General features: G+C 35.0%; 2 pseudogenes; both read right to left on the reverse strand.

Moving 5' to 3' along the window:
* Nucleotides 1-405: 405 nt before the first annotated feature.
* LOC106028253 (olfactory receptor 10D1B-like) lies at nucleotides 406-1306 on the reverse strand (annotated as a pseudogene).
* Nucleotides 1307-11054: 9748 nt separating this feature from the next.
* LOC100733987 (olfactory receptor 8G5-like) lies at nucleotides 11055-11986 on the reverse strand (annotated as a pseudogene).
* Nucleotides 11987-16376: the final 4390 nt, after the last annotated feature.

Consider the following 16376-nt stretch of genomic DNA (forward strand, 5'->3'; position numbering starts at 1 on the left):
CTATGGCCAAGATGAAAAGACAGAGTGAGAGGAAAAAGAAGAGCAATGAAATAGGATGAAGAATATCAAGACTGAGCAACAAGAAATCAAGGTCGCTCTGCCTACTAGAACAGTTCCCATTCTCACTCGTATCAGTATGATGCCTACTAGAAAACACAGATCTCAGCGTCAGAAAACCAAGTCTGGAGTCTTCATTCTATCATGTGTTCCTGATAGAGCCCTGGACAGGATTCACGAGCTCTGAATATCTTAGTCCTCATGTCATAAAGTGGGAATAATTACTGTTTCTACTCTTAAATTCAAAATTATTTATTAGAATAAAATAAAAATAGTTGTTAGCTATGAGTGTGAAATGTAAGCTACTGACCCCTCTCTATAACTGCTTAGGATGGAAGCTCAGGTGAGTTAGACATTACTGAGTGATGATTTCACATCCTTATTCCTGAGACTGTAGATCAGAGGATTCAGGATGGGAGTGACTAGGTTGTTCAGCACCTGTACAGTTGCATCCAGCCACGGGCTTGGGATTGGGTGTAAGTGAATGAGGACCACGGGCATGTAGAAAAGTAGGATGGCTGTGAGGTGGGCACTGAAAGTCGAGAAGGCGCGACGCCAATCCTCAACAGAGCAGATCCTCAGAATGGAGCAGACAAGGCCACTGTAGGAGGTGAAAATTAGAAGGAAGCAGCTGAGGGACATGAGACCAACAATGATGAACCCCACATCTCCAAGGCCGAGGTGTCGGCACAAGCCAGCTTCAGCATCACTGGGATATCACAGAAGTAATAGTCCACCTGGTTGGGGCCACAGTAGGGCAACTGGAAGGTGAGAGTGGTGAGAAAAATGGTCTGAATGCAGCCAAAGAATGAAGTCCCTGAGGCCAAGATGGCATGAACTTTGTGGTTCATGATTATTGTGTATCATAGATGGTGACAGATGGCAATGAAGTTGTCATAGGCCATTACCGTGTACAGGAAGCACTCAGTGCAGCCCAGGAAGTGGTAGAAGAAGAGCTGGGACGCACATCCTGCATAGGAGATGGCTCGACAGTTGCCTGAGAGGTAGAACATCACCTTGGGGGGACTCACAGAAGGGAAAAAATGTCACATACAGATAACTCGCACAGAAAGAAGTACATGGGAGTGTGGGGCCCACGTGAGGAGATGATGGCCAGTAGAATGAGAAGGTTCCCAACAAGGGTGAAGATGCAGAAGGACAGAAACAAGGCAAAGAGTGTGGTCTACAGACCCTCTGTGTGCGGGATGCCCAGCAGGATAAACTCAGTCACCGCTGAGAGATTCCTCATCGTCCTTAAAATGGGCTTCACAATGGACCATTTGCCTCCAAAGTGTGCATTCCACACTCACATGAAGAGACTCCCTGATGGATGTGTTGGTTTCATTTTTATCAGTCAACAATCAACCTTCTCAGTTTGGAAGACATCTACATAAAAACACAAGATCAATAAAATTCCCTTAAGACAATCTGAGTTACTTTTTGTTTTGGTCAAGTTAGACTAAGATCACTATAGTGTATAATTATATCACTCATTACATCAAAACTTCAGATAATAAAAATTGTATTTAAAAAACTCTGAACAGTAATCAGAAAGAGACAGACTGGGAAAGGAAATAAAACCTGGAAAAGAAATCTGAGCAAATGTGATTTTGTATTGTTTCCTGGCTTTTTTCTTTTATATAAAATTGGGCTAAAAGTACAGAATTGTATGGTAGTTACCAGAGATAATGGAAATCCAATAGTTTAATCATCTTTTGACAAGGGAACCCAATAAAAGGCCCTCTGTCAACAAAATATGTGAAGGAATCCCTGTTATTTCATCTCTCTGTGTATCCCATTTTTCCCCTTCTCCCTTTCTTTACTCCTGTTTATCCATTCCTTCATGCTCAGCTGCACCCGAAGAAATACTATCATTTGGGAAGAACATACCAATAGTGCAAAAAAATTAAAATTTGTAGTGGAATTTCAATTTATGGATGGAGGACTTCTGAAGGATAGCACTTGTGTGCGTTCATGTATGTGTATCTGTTGGTGGGGTATGTAATTCTGTAGAAAAAGGTGTTGTAGAAGAGAACATAGATAAATCTTTCTCTAAACTGCAAATACATTTCCATTGAAAACTATAAAGACTCAGAGCATTAAAAAACAATTTGAAATACCACCTAGGTGTCATATTACCCTGGAAGGGCAAAAATCTCAAGTTACTCAGTGATACATTTGAAGGACAAACACAATGCAGCAAATTAAAGCTTTCAAAGAGAAAGTGACATTGCTTACAGAATTCTGCTGACAGAAGATGAAGAAATACATCTCTGAGTGTAATGACAATGATAACCCACTACAGAAAATGAATAAACAAACAAGCAATTATTCATAAGAGAATTTTAACAAAATTAAATGTAAAAAATATAATAGAAATGTTTCCAGAATGCAATATGAAATTACTTAATTTAAAAATGAACAAACAAGAATATATCATCAATTTTTTAGAGAGGTTACCCACACATTGAAATTATCAAAGATAAATATTCCAGGAAGAATATGAAACCATACGAAAATGGAAAGGAAAGGAAGACATTTTCTGCAGAAGTGTATGAAGTTTTTAAAAAGGAGAGAAACTGTGGTGATGAAAATTATAGTTGATGCTTAAACTATTAGAAACATTTAAATCCTAACCAGTGTAACAGGAAAGAGAAGCAAAATGCAGCAGGATGAAAAGAAAGTAATAAAAACATCTCAACAACAATGTATTTATTCTATAAGTAAATCTCAAAAAAGTATAATAAATGATTCTGTAATTAATAAGCAAATTTATCAAGGTAACTGAACATACAAAAATAATTTACAAAAATTTGCTTCATTGTCTTACACCAGTGATGGCAAGCCTATTAGAAATGAATGTCCAAACTGCAACCCAAAATCCACTTATTTCTCACAAAGTATCAAGACTATACTTAAACCTAAACACTGAGATTTTAGGTTAGAAAAAAAAAAATCTCATAGATTAACATTTTCTGTTTTAAAGGAAAAATAAATAGCACATGTGCTAAAGGTCTACTACCACTTCTAGAAAATAAAATTAAAACAGATAATGTGCTAGTAACAATACCAAAGTATACAGTCTAAAAGCTAGCAAGATATTGCAAGCAATTAATAAAAGTATTACTAAAAGCCTGTATAAAGGAGAAACAAACTGCATTTACAATCAGAAGACTCAGTGTTTGTGAAGTGAGTCCCAAACTAACCTACATAATCGATGGAGCCACAATTTGAAACTCAGTCACTATTTCTAGATATTAGCATGTGTATTGTGACACTTTTATTGAAAAGAAAACAGAAAAACAAATTTGAAAAATGATAAGTTGGAAGGCTTATATCACTAGATTTTAAAATCTAATATTAACCAAGATCACATATTTATAAAGACTCATACATAGATCTTTAAAACCCAAATAGAGAACTCAAGAAGATCTACAAATACATGGCCAGATTTTTAACAAACTATTTGAAGGCAAACAAAAATACACTTTTCATCTTGAATCCTACAGTGATTTATGAAACAGTGGAACCTCTACATAAGAAAGCAAAACAAAACAAAAATCAACAAATCGCAATAATACTGTTCAAAAGTATACTTTGCATGAAACATAGATTTAAATGAAAAACCTGAAAGTACAATACTTCTGGAAACAGAAAATATGCTTTTGATCTTGTTTTAGGCAAGGGTGTCCAACACACTGAAAGGATAAGCCACATTTTTAAATGATACCTAAAAATGACTTGAAAATTAAAACTTTCTCTGTTGAGACAAAAAAAAAATAGTTAAACAATAAAAGATTGCTATGAACTATAAGAGTCTACAGAAATAAGCTAATTGAAAAAAAAAAACATAAATAGAGTAATCGAAGGCAATGAAAAATTTTCACTAGGCTCCTGTCATGAAAAATTACAAAAAAACTGTAATAATAAAAAGACATTGTTGATGTATTAGTTAATGTAAAATAAGGTCTTTGGTAATCATAGAAGTGTAAATATTATTATTGGATTAAAATACTAAATTCCTATAAAGTGTTATCATTAAAGGATGCTGGGTAATAGATATATGGAAAGTCTAGATATTATTTCTGATTTAGTTAGAAGGAAAAGTTAAATTTTGAAAACTACTGTGAGGATCACTTATGGGAGAATTAAAAAATAAATGAGACTGACAAAGCTATTACAAACCACACATTCGACAAAGAAATAGCATCCAGGATATATTTATCCCTCCCTCCCTGAAGAAAAAAGGGCAAATTATTTAAGCAGACATTTCACTTAAAAATATACAGATGCCAAACAAAACCACATGAAAAGATATTCAGCATCATTATTCAACAGAAATACAGATTAAAGCACATCTACTAGGATGGGCTGGAAAGGAAAATGACAGAACCAACTGCCATGAGAATACAGACCAACTACACTTCTCATTCCATGCGATTAATTCAAGGGAAGTGAAAACTTATTATTTCAGGGAAACTTGTCCATAAGGTAGTGAATTTATAATCCTCTTCATTTCTGTGTTTTTTCCAAGAATTATCCTAAAGGAATTAAAACTCCAGTCGCTTCCAACATTTGGATGCTAGCAAAAAATCTGTCAAAGGTGAGGAGACAAATACAAGCATATACATTTTCCACAACAACAATGGCGGTATTTTCTACTGTGCTGTAAAAAATAATCTAAGCAGCATTTCTGGTCCTCAGGAGACCACATCTGCCCAGGCTTAGAACTGAGATTCAGTATTTCTGTAAGGTGTCATGGGCACCTGCTGTGGGAACTTGAATAGTTTTGTTCCCTTTGGGTCACCCCCTTCCAATCTCCTGTGAGACTTTCTCATGACTCAGTCATTGCTTGCTTAGATGGAAAAATTAAAATTAACCATATTTACCATTCAAGTACAGTAGTAGGGAGATGCTTTGAATTGCAAAGTGCCTGCACCCCTTTCTAGTTTGTTCATTTGGAGGAGGATGGACTCCCATCTAGAATACAGGCTTAATGCTAAGTATATCTTCTCTAGCCTGTTCTTTACCTGCTTAAGCCCTTGCATATGTTAATACTGCCCCACCTCCACACTTCAATTATATCAGTATTTTGGGAATTACAGAGATATCTAGAGTGAGTATCACTATTTAAAACAGGATTTACTAAATCAGGAACTATTACTAAGTCGCATTTTGTATCCTAACAAATACATCTTGCAAGCAATGCTAATAAACTAAGTACAGTTTTAAAAGGATGATGAATTGGTAAAGTGTCCATAAACAATTCATTTGTAAATTATTTTTATGAACAGAAATTAATATTGATTGAGCATTTCCAAGAAACTGGGTTGTATTATTTTGTTTTCCTTGTGCTCAGTAGCTCCTTTTTGAATCTAAAATTGACTTTGTTAAGCAGGACAGGAAACTAAAGCATCAAGAGTTTCGACATGGTTGGAACATGATTAATATCTTGACCATACAATTAGACACTGACTTAAACTTAAAGGCCAGGTCAGACTCCCAAGCCAATGCTCTCCTGGGTTCTTTGGTTCAGAGAAGCAGACATGATCTCTGTCCATAATGCCACTTAGATTTATGTGTTTAGGCTCATTTGCTCATCACTGAATAAATCAAGTAAAGCCATATATTTTGGTAGAAAGCAAAAAAGAATTTATTCTAAGCTGACTCTGAAGAGATGGAGGGGTCTGTTTGCTTCCAGTCACCATTTCCCTGCACATAGGTGGGCAAGAGTCCTTCACATGGGAGCACAGAGGGACAACGTAGAGTTTCATGCCTGCTGCATCACTTCCTGCCTTCTTTGATTCACTCCTCTTTCTTATGAGAAGAAACCGGGCTCTGCCCTTCTGGGGTTCACATCTTATTTTGTCACTTTGGAGGAGCTGAGAAGAGATAAGATGGGGCGATGACTATGTGCTCAGCAGAAAGATGCTAGGAGAGTTTGCTTATCTTTACAAGGAAGATTCTAACACTTGCAGCTCTGTTTTGTAGTGCCAGTTTGATGCTATGTAGGTGTATTGTATACTTTTCCAGTGACCGGTAAAAGACCATGAAACTAATAAAAGCTCACTTTTCATTTTAGTATGGAAAGAAACAAGAAAAGAGAAAGTTAGTGAAACGCATTCCCTTTAGAATGAGTGAATTCACCATCAATGTAAATAACTAAATACAGATTAAAAGACGTTGTTTCATGGACGTAGGGTAAGTAGGTCCCAGAGCTACAGAGAAATCTCATATACTGCAGATGATTCTCAAGAGTGAACATTAGATTATGGTGTAACTTAAGCAGAATTTCCAACATATTTGTTCTGTTCAGAAATAGCACCTTGTTTTGGTTGTAATGGCACAGGCTTGTAATTCCAGTACTCAACAGGCTGAGGCAGAATTGTTGCAAGTTCAAGAACAGCCTGGGCTACAAAGTGAGCTCAAATCAGCCTGAACTGCATAGTGAGACCCTGTTTAAAGGAAGAAAGAAAAGAAAAGAAAAGAAAGAAAGAAAGAAAGAAAGAAAGAAAGAAAGAAAGAAAGAAAGAAAGGAAGGAAGGAAGGAAGGAAGGAAGGGCCTGAATTCTTGTTTAACTCTTACTTCTGAGTCTCTATATTTATTAAGCTTGCAAACTTCCTTGCTCCCCATATACAGCATGACATTATCTTGCCTATGAAAGTAGATGTCTTTAGATGGTACTTCAGTTTTACTCTTCCCATTCTTCACATTTATAGCACATTAACAGTGACATAAAAGCATTTGCATAAAATAAGTATTCACATACTATTGAAGTGTGTTTTGTGGTGGGACCATAAAAAAACAAATGAAAGAGAAAATTATGAATTCTGGTTCCTTCAATATTTTGAAGATTTCATTAATGGAGCATACATTAAAAAGGAAAAGTAATTTTTCATATGACTCAGGATATCCAAGTGAAAAACTGGGCTTTGATAGGAAAATCTAAAGTTCAAACTACCTACAGTTACTGGTGTAAATTTCTAAATTATCTTGCAAAAACTCACCTTTGTCTAAAAAACTTATGATATTGAATTTACACCATATTTCTTTAGGTTTATGGATACAAAGGATTTCTGAGTAATAAAAGAAGGTAGAGACAAACCTGGCTTAATCATCTTTTTTTTTTTTTTTTTTTTTTTTTTTTTTTTTTTTTTTAGGAGAAAAGAAAAAAAAAAGTGAAAGGGTACAAGTTATACAGATTTACAGAAGAAAAAAAATGAACAGTAGGAAATCACTAGTTAATGGATTACATATTGCCATCTTAAAAATAATTGTTCAAGTCACAAAATTAAAGCTTGTAGAGTGGACATTCCAACAATGATACTGCAAACAGTTCTGTTCAATGATCCAATAAAACTCTGTGATATTTTGTATCTTACACACTTAAATATACATGCAGTTATATAGTTTAGAGCACTTTCTTTTCCTCTCTTTTGTACAATGACTATTACACATTTTGGGTTTCATTGCTCCCACGGTTCTTATTGCTTTTTTGGATGAGAGTAAAACCAAATGAGACATAACAGGACAGAATCGGTCAAGTCAAAAGGGTGGACATAATAGATAATATAAAAACATAATACAAGGTGATCATCAATGGTTACCATAATGCCTCCTGCTATCTCTAATAGAATTGCCTATATCATTAGTTATAATACAATTGAACAAAATGTAAAGAACAAACCGAGAAAACCAAAACATTGGAGACATTGTAGGTCTTCAAAAGTAGATAAAAGTCAACAAGAATGGGCGTTATAATGAATCTCATTATCTTCTCAGCTGATGCCTAAACTTTCGAACCTGATACTATCCATCAATACAGAATAGGGGAACATCAGTCAAAAACAAGATGGTGAGAGTAATACAGGGCTTCAAATCGAGATAATAGAAAGTCAAAGTGGGTTACTATATTATATCCTGCTATTTTTTCCCTTTAATTAAACGGATAAAAATAAAAAAGTAAATAATGGAGTGGAGATTGGGATAAAAGAGGGCATAACAGCGAAACAGCGCAGATCAAAACATAACCATTTAAGCAGAATAGTGTTTCACCACCAGATAATTCCGACCCAAAAGTAGTTACCATATTGACTCTTTCCTTGAAGTCCTTGAGTACAACTTCATATACTGTAGCATTAAGTATATCAAAACAATGTAAAACCATTTAAGAGAATGACAGCATTACAGAGTATTTAGAATCGACTAACAGAAAATGAACAATGGTTTCTGTACAGAGAACAAAATGAAGAAGACAAACTGACAGCTACTGACAGAAAAAGAGCTCAACAGAAATGAGACAGAGAAGATTAACAGATACTATTTCCCTATGATTTCAATAAAAATAATTGGATTGGTTATGTATCCTGTCTATTGCAGAATTCAGAAAGGAGAAAATTCCAAATATGAGGAATAAAATTCTGGTAATCATTATAATAGAAACCTTTCATATAAATCTCCAAGTTTTCATTCTAACAAAACACCTCTGATAAGAAATGTCTACCCTTAAAGACAAAAACAGGCTCAGGGACCTGCTGGTATTCTTCCTTTGAAAGCAATCTTTTCACATTCCCTGGTTCAAAATACCTCAGTATTTAGTGACATTTGCAAAAGTTTCAGACATATCAGTTACCCATACATTTAAGTCATGTTGATAATCTGACAGTGCCATCTTTATTAATGGACTTCTTATCTACAGGGCAGAAGTCCACAGGTAAAGGAAAGCTTTGGGCTCATATCAACTATTTTGTTCTCCTAAGAGAATATTTTTACAGTAGATAAAAATCATCTGACCTGTGAGAACTTATTTTCCAGATTTACTGACCACCTAATTCCCTTCGTTGTTAGGCTTTAAAATAAACAGAACCCCCTTACTTATTAAGGATGGGGGATACTTAGGCATTGACAGTGTACATTTTTCTCTTTATTTTTGGTGGTTATCCAGAGTTTACAATTTGCATTTACATCCCGTCCAAGTCCACATTTCAGCCACACTACATCATTTAGTAGGTAGTACAAGCTTCAAAATAATAAGAGTAATTTTTTCCAACTGATATTACTGCTGTTACTCATTTTACTCCCACATAAACATAGGTAGGTAATAAAACACATCATCATGATTGCTAATCTGAGTAGTTAAATCAATTAAGAGTGTGAAATATGCCTTCTCTACGCCTCTGTATTTCTTTACATAAATCCTGGTTTCTTATCTACATTTTTCTATTCGAGAGAGAGGAAAGGGAAGGAAAGAGGGACAGGGAAGTGAAAAGAACTAAGATGTGTTATGTGCACGCCTGTGTCCCACAATAGATGGGATTGCTATGTACTGCAAATGTATAATAATCGAAATATTTCTAAAAGGAAAAATTTTAAAAAGAATATTAGGAATTGGAAATCTGAAATTTAAGTCTTTCTACTCTGACATTTTCAAGTTTACAATCAGATATATGTGGAGCACGAAGTGAGAACTGTTTGGGAGCTAAATCTTAGGCTTTTAGCCTAAAAATATACAGTAAACTAAAATGTCATCAACAAAAGATTTTTAATATTAATAATATTGGAAGGAAATCTAAATTAGAGAATTCTTTCTACAAAGTATTATGCATGAAAAGTTGACAGAAAAAGAAGACAGACAGACAGAAAGATAAAGAAAAATAAAGAATAAATGAAAGAAAAATTTAGGTGAATTAGTGATTGAGTATAGACAACATGCTATGATAGAATGTAAATGACAAATGTATTTTGTTTTTCAATTTTTATGTAAGATTTCATGACCTGTATTATGACACAGTTGACATAAAATTGTCTCTCTATACTTAAATACACAGCTTAGTAAGGATTTTTCTCCCTGTTCACATGCATAGATAAATAATTACATGTATATTATACAGCTGAAATAAAGCCATCATCATTTACATATGTGCATGATATATATTTCATCATCCTCAACATTTTTCCCTTTACCCGTCCCCAGTAAATAACGATATGCCTCAGTGAGTTCATGCTTTTCAGGGAGATCTAAACACTCTAGAGATTTTCCATTCAAAAGTTATCACACTTGAGATTTGATTTATTACATGAATAATTCCATGCTAGTATTTCAAGATATGTTTAAAAATCAGTTAAAAATAAGTTCTCAGACAGATTCTTGAAGAATTCTTTAAACTTAAGCATAATATATTTGGATTAAAATGAACTAGTTGCGTGTAGCCATCAAGTGGATTAATGAGTGGCAGCAATGCTGAGTGTACAGGTTTCACATAATCACTATACAGGCCACATAAGTATGAAAATAAATCAAGGGCTTATTATGTAGTCATGCTCCCCAGGGACTGAGACTGAGACTGAGAGCACACATTCAAGACAGATATGGAGGCTGCAGTCCATGTAGAACTCAGCTACAACCAGGCTTTTATAAAGCTGGAATAATAAAAAGTAAATTGAGACCCATTAGACTGGGCATATCACAGCATGTACATAGGTCAGTAACAGATTTTAAACTGGCTTAGTTTTTATTAAGTCAGAAAAACAGGAAATAACCTTAAAGAAGACAAGGGGTGGATTATGCTGAGGAAATACTTGTCTAGCCTAGAGCCAGTCAAAGCTAACAATTACAGGAGTAGTGCTGATTTGACTCGTGATTTTTGGAGTGGGTAGATGAAGAGTGAGTGCCAGTCACTGCTGGAAGGTGGTGTTTTTACTGTGCCAGGACTATGGAATAAGCACATGAAGAAAATGGAGAAAGTGATGGAGATGGCCCTAGGGGGTTTGCATGATCATGTCATCCTCTGTTACTTCTTTTAGTCTGTGTCTTAGTTATACTTACAAGATAATCTAGAGAGAAATATCATTAAAGGGATCATGATAATAAGAAATAAGGTCAACAGAATCCCCACAAGTAAAAAACAAAAATGACACGTATCAATTCACGTAGTAGAATAGTCAAAGTCTTGGATCTCATGATGTGTATGAAAGATCTCCTCCATAGTACTTTTGTTCACAGGAATAGTCTTCTCTCTAACATCTTCTTCAGAGCAACACTGACATCTTTATTCCCCAGGCTATAGATGAGGGATTTCAGCATGAGTACAACAATAGTATAAAAAGCAGGGGATGTTTTCCCCTGTTCCATAGAACTTACTGATGATGAATTCAGATACATAAATGCAGCAGATTTGAAGAACACAGCAACAGGTGAGAGGTGGGAGCTGCAAGTGCTGAAGGCTTTGGACCTGCCTGCGGTGGAGTGAATGCAGAGGATGCTGGCTATGATGAAGATGTAGGAGCTGAGAATGGTCAGGCTGGGGACAAGGATATTAATTCCACTAAAGACTAGTATCAATAACTCATTGATGTCAATACTGGAACAAGAGAGCTTTAGGATGGAAATAAGATCACAGAAATAGTGGTTGATAACATTCAGCTTGTAGAAGTAAACCCTAATCAAGGAGCCTGTGTGAATGGATGCACAAACCACACCTATTGCATACACCACTGAAATGAGGGAAATACAAGCCTGCTGAGACATGGTGACACTGTAAAGCAAGGGGCTACAGATGGCAGCGTAGCAGTCATATGCCATTGCAGCCAACATGTGACACTCTGAGATAGCAAAAACCAAGAAGAAGTAGAGTTGTGCCATGCACTCAGGGTAGGAGATGATGTTCTTCTTTGTCACAAAGTTAACCAGCATTTTGGGGGTGATGACAGTGGAATGGCAGACTGCTGGAAGGACAGACTGCTGAGGAGATAGTACATGGGAGTGTGCAGGGGAGCACTGAGCCCAATCAGGATGATCATGCCCAGGTTCCCCACCACTGAGAACACAGATTCCAGGAAGAGAAGGAATAGGGGCAGCTGGAGCTCTGGCTGCTCTGAGATCCCAGTCAGGAAGAATTCAGTGACTGTGGAAAGGTTTCTGGATTCCATGTCTTCTGTGCAGTTTTTGAAGGGAAGAGAAAAACAAATAGTTGTTGGAGGGATATGATTGGTATACTTCTTTGGGAAGAAGGTGACTCCTTGGTTTCTATATGATCATTCCAATCTGGATCAATTGATTAAGCAGAATATGTCTTAGTTTAATATCTTGTAATATGCCTTTCAAATGTACAAGTGATTTTATATAAGGTAGTTTCTCATACAATGAGTACAATTTCTTATATAATATGTATAATAATTCAAAATCTTCAGACTGTGCTATTGTTTGAACATTTCAATAATTTCAAGCCAATATTTCTGAGTTGAGTAGTGCAAACTTAAATACGTAGAGATTTTCACGTGAATGAATTCTAGTAACTTAACAAACTGATGAGAACAAGACCAACAGGCCATAATCCTAAACAAATAGAATTCGTTTTGGTAAGAGTGAACAAAAAGATCTTATTATTTTGAAACTTTTACATTTTTCAGATAATATCAAGAAATTGGAGTTTCTACATAAAATCATATGCCCTTCCAATATTATTAAATATAATCAACACCTACAATAATCATTGTATAAATCTATCAGGCTGCAGTAGCCACACTTAGCTATTTGTGTCTGGCTCACCTACCAACTACCCTTGATTTCCTTTGAGGGAAGCAGAAGGATTATTCATTTAATATCTAGGACTTGAAGTCAAAGTCATTGATACCACAGGGCAAGAAAAATGACCTGCTCGCCTAATGATTTTAAATCTTTAAGAAAACAATTATTTTATAATTGGTAAGTGATTTATCAGTCAGAAAGTAAACATGATTGTCATTGTGTTAATGGACATTAACATTGCACCAACTAGAAAGTGAGGTAGTTATTGATTCCAACTTACAAAAGGAAAAAATCTTAATATTTCTACTTTTCCTTTGTGAATTAGAAGAGATAGAACGTGGAGGCACACAATTAGGAAAGTATTATAATTATAATTATTTATAATTCTACATTTGATCTAATTTTTAGAATTATAAATTTGGTCTCCTGTTAAACATTGACTATTTCAACCATGTCATATACTATGTAAAATTCCAAGTGGTTTAAACTTGAATGTTAAACAGGATGAAATACAGAACAGTTACTTATAATCACTTCCTTCTAATCTCTACATATTTCGTTTATGATTTCATGTTTGTCTAACTTCTTGAAATACAATCTTTAATTACTTCTTTGTGTTTTTCTTTTGCTGTTTTTATACATTATCAATTTCCTTGTCAGTCTCAATTTAGTTATATCTCAAATTTTTAGTGTATTAAACTTACAATATCATTTAGCTCAAAATATTCTTTGTGTTTTATTTTTTTCACTGTTTCATTATGTAAAAGAGAATTGGTGACTTTATATATGTTATTTTTTTTTCTATTTCTATTTTAAAAATTTCTCAATCTCATTGTGTTCAATGAACATACACTAAATTTTATAATATTGCCAATTCCTGAGGTTTAGTTTTTAATACAGAAGGATCAGGTTTTATACATTTTCCAATGCATTTTAAACTCTATACTATCTAGTTTGTGAGGAGATACACATATGTATGTTTTTATTTCAGTTTTTCTTAATTCACCAATTGTGCTTGTATGTTTTGTGACATTTTCATCTGGCCTGTAATAATTATTCAGTGAATTATGCTAAGTATATCTCTAAAATTCTTTATTTTTTTTTCCCTCAGATGTTCAAATTTTAGGCTGGAATATTTGTAATTCTGAAATTGCCCATTTTATATTTAACAATGAATCTTTTTTAACAGGTTTTTTTATTCTGATTTTAATTTATAACAGCACTCATTTTGTTTAATGGCTGCATACCATTCCTTATCTCCAATTAGATTTTCTACATTCTTATATTAAACTGCATTTTTAAAAAAATCTAGAACAAATGACATAAAAATTTTTAAAAGTGTCACATAAATTATTGACAAATTAGCATCAAAGCCATAGAAATAAAAGCAACAAGATACATATAAGGCTTATACACTGAAGTTTTAAATCATTTTGAGATGAAGTAGAAAGACTTTTAATAAGAGGAAAGATTTACGCTGTTTATGGATTAAAAGATTCATTATTATAAAGACATAAGACTTTCAAATTCATGTTTAGATTCAAATCTTATTCCCAGATATAATACTAAAACAGATATTCGATACCTTAAGGCAATAGTAGAATCTTGAAGGAATCATTTAGCGTTTAGAATTTATGGAAATGTAGTTTTAGTCTACTGTAGTTGGAGAATCAAAATGTTGATTCTCAAAAATTTACTAATATTGGCTTTTGGAACAGATGGGTGTAATAATGTGCTGTCTTTGGAACCATAAACCCTGTTTTTTGGCTGTGTCTTGAATCAACATCATATGTAAGATTAATAATGGCTGCCTGCCTTTGTACCAGCCAGCAGGTCCCAGAGAAAGGAATTTTATGACAGAATCAACATTGTAGTTCCTGAATGTGAATATGACGCAGACAGAGATTATTTTCATTTCATGCCATTGACTGATACAGGCTTTTAAGATTAGAAGAAGTTAGAGGGAGTGTTGTTTCACAACAAGATATGGAATATATTTGAGTAAAAAGACAGCTTATCATAGCAGAGATTTCTCAGTATAGGTGATCATTAGAGTCCCTCATGAGATTATTGTATCTAGTGATGCATGGAGAAATGTAAAATGATGTAAAAAGAACTGCAAAATGATTATAAAATGATGCATGTAGAAATGTACACATTTATAAATAAAAACAGAAGTTTCTGAATCACTCACTTGGCCCTGTTCCCGAGACAATTTCATCTCTGTAGAATTGGGTCATTTGTTTTTACTGCTTCTAAAGATACCTCTAATTGATTTGTTTACGGAGAAAAACAGCTAATTTTATATAAACCCAGGTTCTTTGCCTCCCAAAAGTGTAGAATAAATTTGAGAACAAAAGGTGGAATTTTAAAAAATATTCATCAAAAATGATAAAATGAGGGGAAAAAAGTGCAAAATGCTTTCTTTGTCCTGGCTTTACTTAGAGCATGAGGACTTGTTTCAAAAGAAGTGAGTTCAAAAGGATTCAAAAGACAACTAATTATCTTGTATTTCAAATGTTGTCTCAAAATCCACTCAAAGTTCAGAAACCTGAGGTTGGGAGGGCTGTCAAACAGCTTAGCATATCTTCTTTCAGGATAAAAGGTTCTCCTCTACCTTATTTATTTTGCTTCTTTCTGTGTTTATCATTGTATCTCTAACCTTGGCTTAGCTGCTTGAGTTAGCCCTTTACCCAAGTGGACTCTTTTCTTTTGTGGGACCCTGTAGTAAGGCTGTTCTGACTTTGTTATTCATGATCCCTAAACTACTACAATAATATGTTTACAGTTAACAATAATGTCATGTCCACTGTCAGCTAAGATTGACTGCCAGTTAAACTGGTACCACTTCTTTCTCATTCTAATAATTGAAAACTGTACTGTATTTCAGACATTTTCCTGTGAGCTCCTAGAACTTTGCAAATTTTCTCAAAACTTTTATGAATTTCCAAAATTCTTATGTTAAACGATTTTGGCTGTTATAATGTTTAATGTAGATTTGCTAAGCCCTTACCAGACTTAGTGGATCAGAATCGCTAAAGATAAGGTTCAAAAAATTACTTTCTCTCAAAAGTAAAATAAACTCTCAGATCAATTGTGATGATATTTAGGAAAATATTTGAAACAAGCAAGTTAAAACTAACAAAAACAACAAAAATACTTGTTAGCTTCTAAATTTAGTTTACATAACAATTCTTTACAAACAATAGATCCTGGTTGAGATAATTCATATGGAAATGAGACAGACAAGAGCCTGATTTCCTGTTTTCCTTGTCTTCTGGGAGCTGTAGTGTAGACTGGGGCTGCCACACCCTGCCTCTTCCCTCCCTTTGCCTCCTCTGCCCTCCCGTGGGCTGCAGCCCTGGCCTTCTGTGGCTTCCCTGGCTGCCTGGCATCCCAGTGTTCTCCACTCTGGCTCTCAGCGTGGGTGCAGTGCCAGTGTCAGTTTTCCCTCCTCATCTCCTGCCATTTCAGGTGCTAGTCTTGCAATTTTAAAGAAACAAGGGGGCAGCCAGGTGTGGCTAAGATCAGGGAGGGAGATACCTGGGACCCTATTTAACATTCTCCCTGTCCCCCAGCTTGCCTTCCCGAATCTTCCCTGATTTCAACCCTGCCACTTCATAGGATCCCACCAGGACAGCTCATCCTGGCCTGGATCCCTGCGCCAATTAGGCCTGTAGCTGCTCTCCAAACAGTTCTCCGAGCACCTCTCAGTCAGTCTACGAGGCCCCTCCACTGTACTAACTCCTTGTAATGCAGCAGGGGTCCTTTAAAAATAGACAAAGAGCAGTA

The sequence above is a fragment of the Cavia porcellus genome, unplaced genomic scaffold (assembly GCF_034190915.1).
Source record: "Cavia porcellus strain 051 isolate PalLab524CR breed Dunkin Hartley unplaced genomic scaffold, mCavPor4.1 scaffold_9, whole genome shotgun sequence".
Lineage (NCBI taxonomy): Eukaryota > Metazoa > Chordata > Mammalia > Rodentia > Caviidae > Cavia > Cavia porcellus.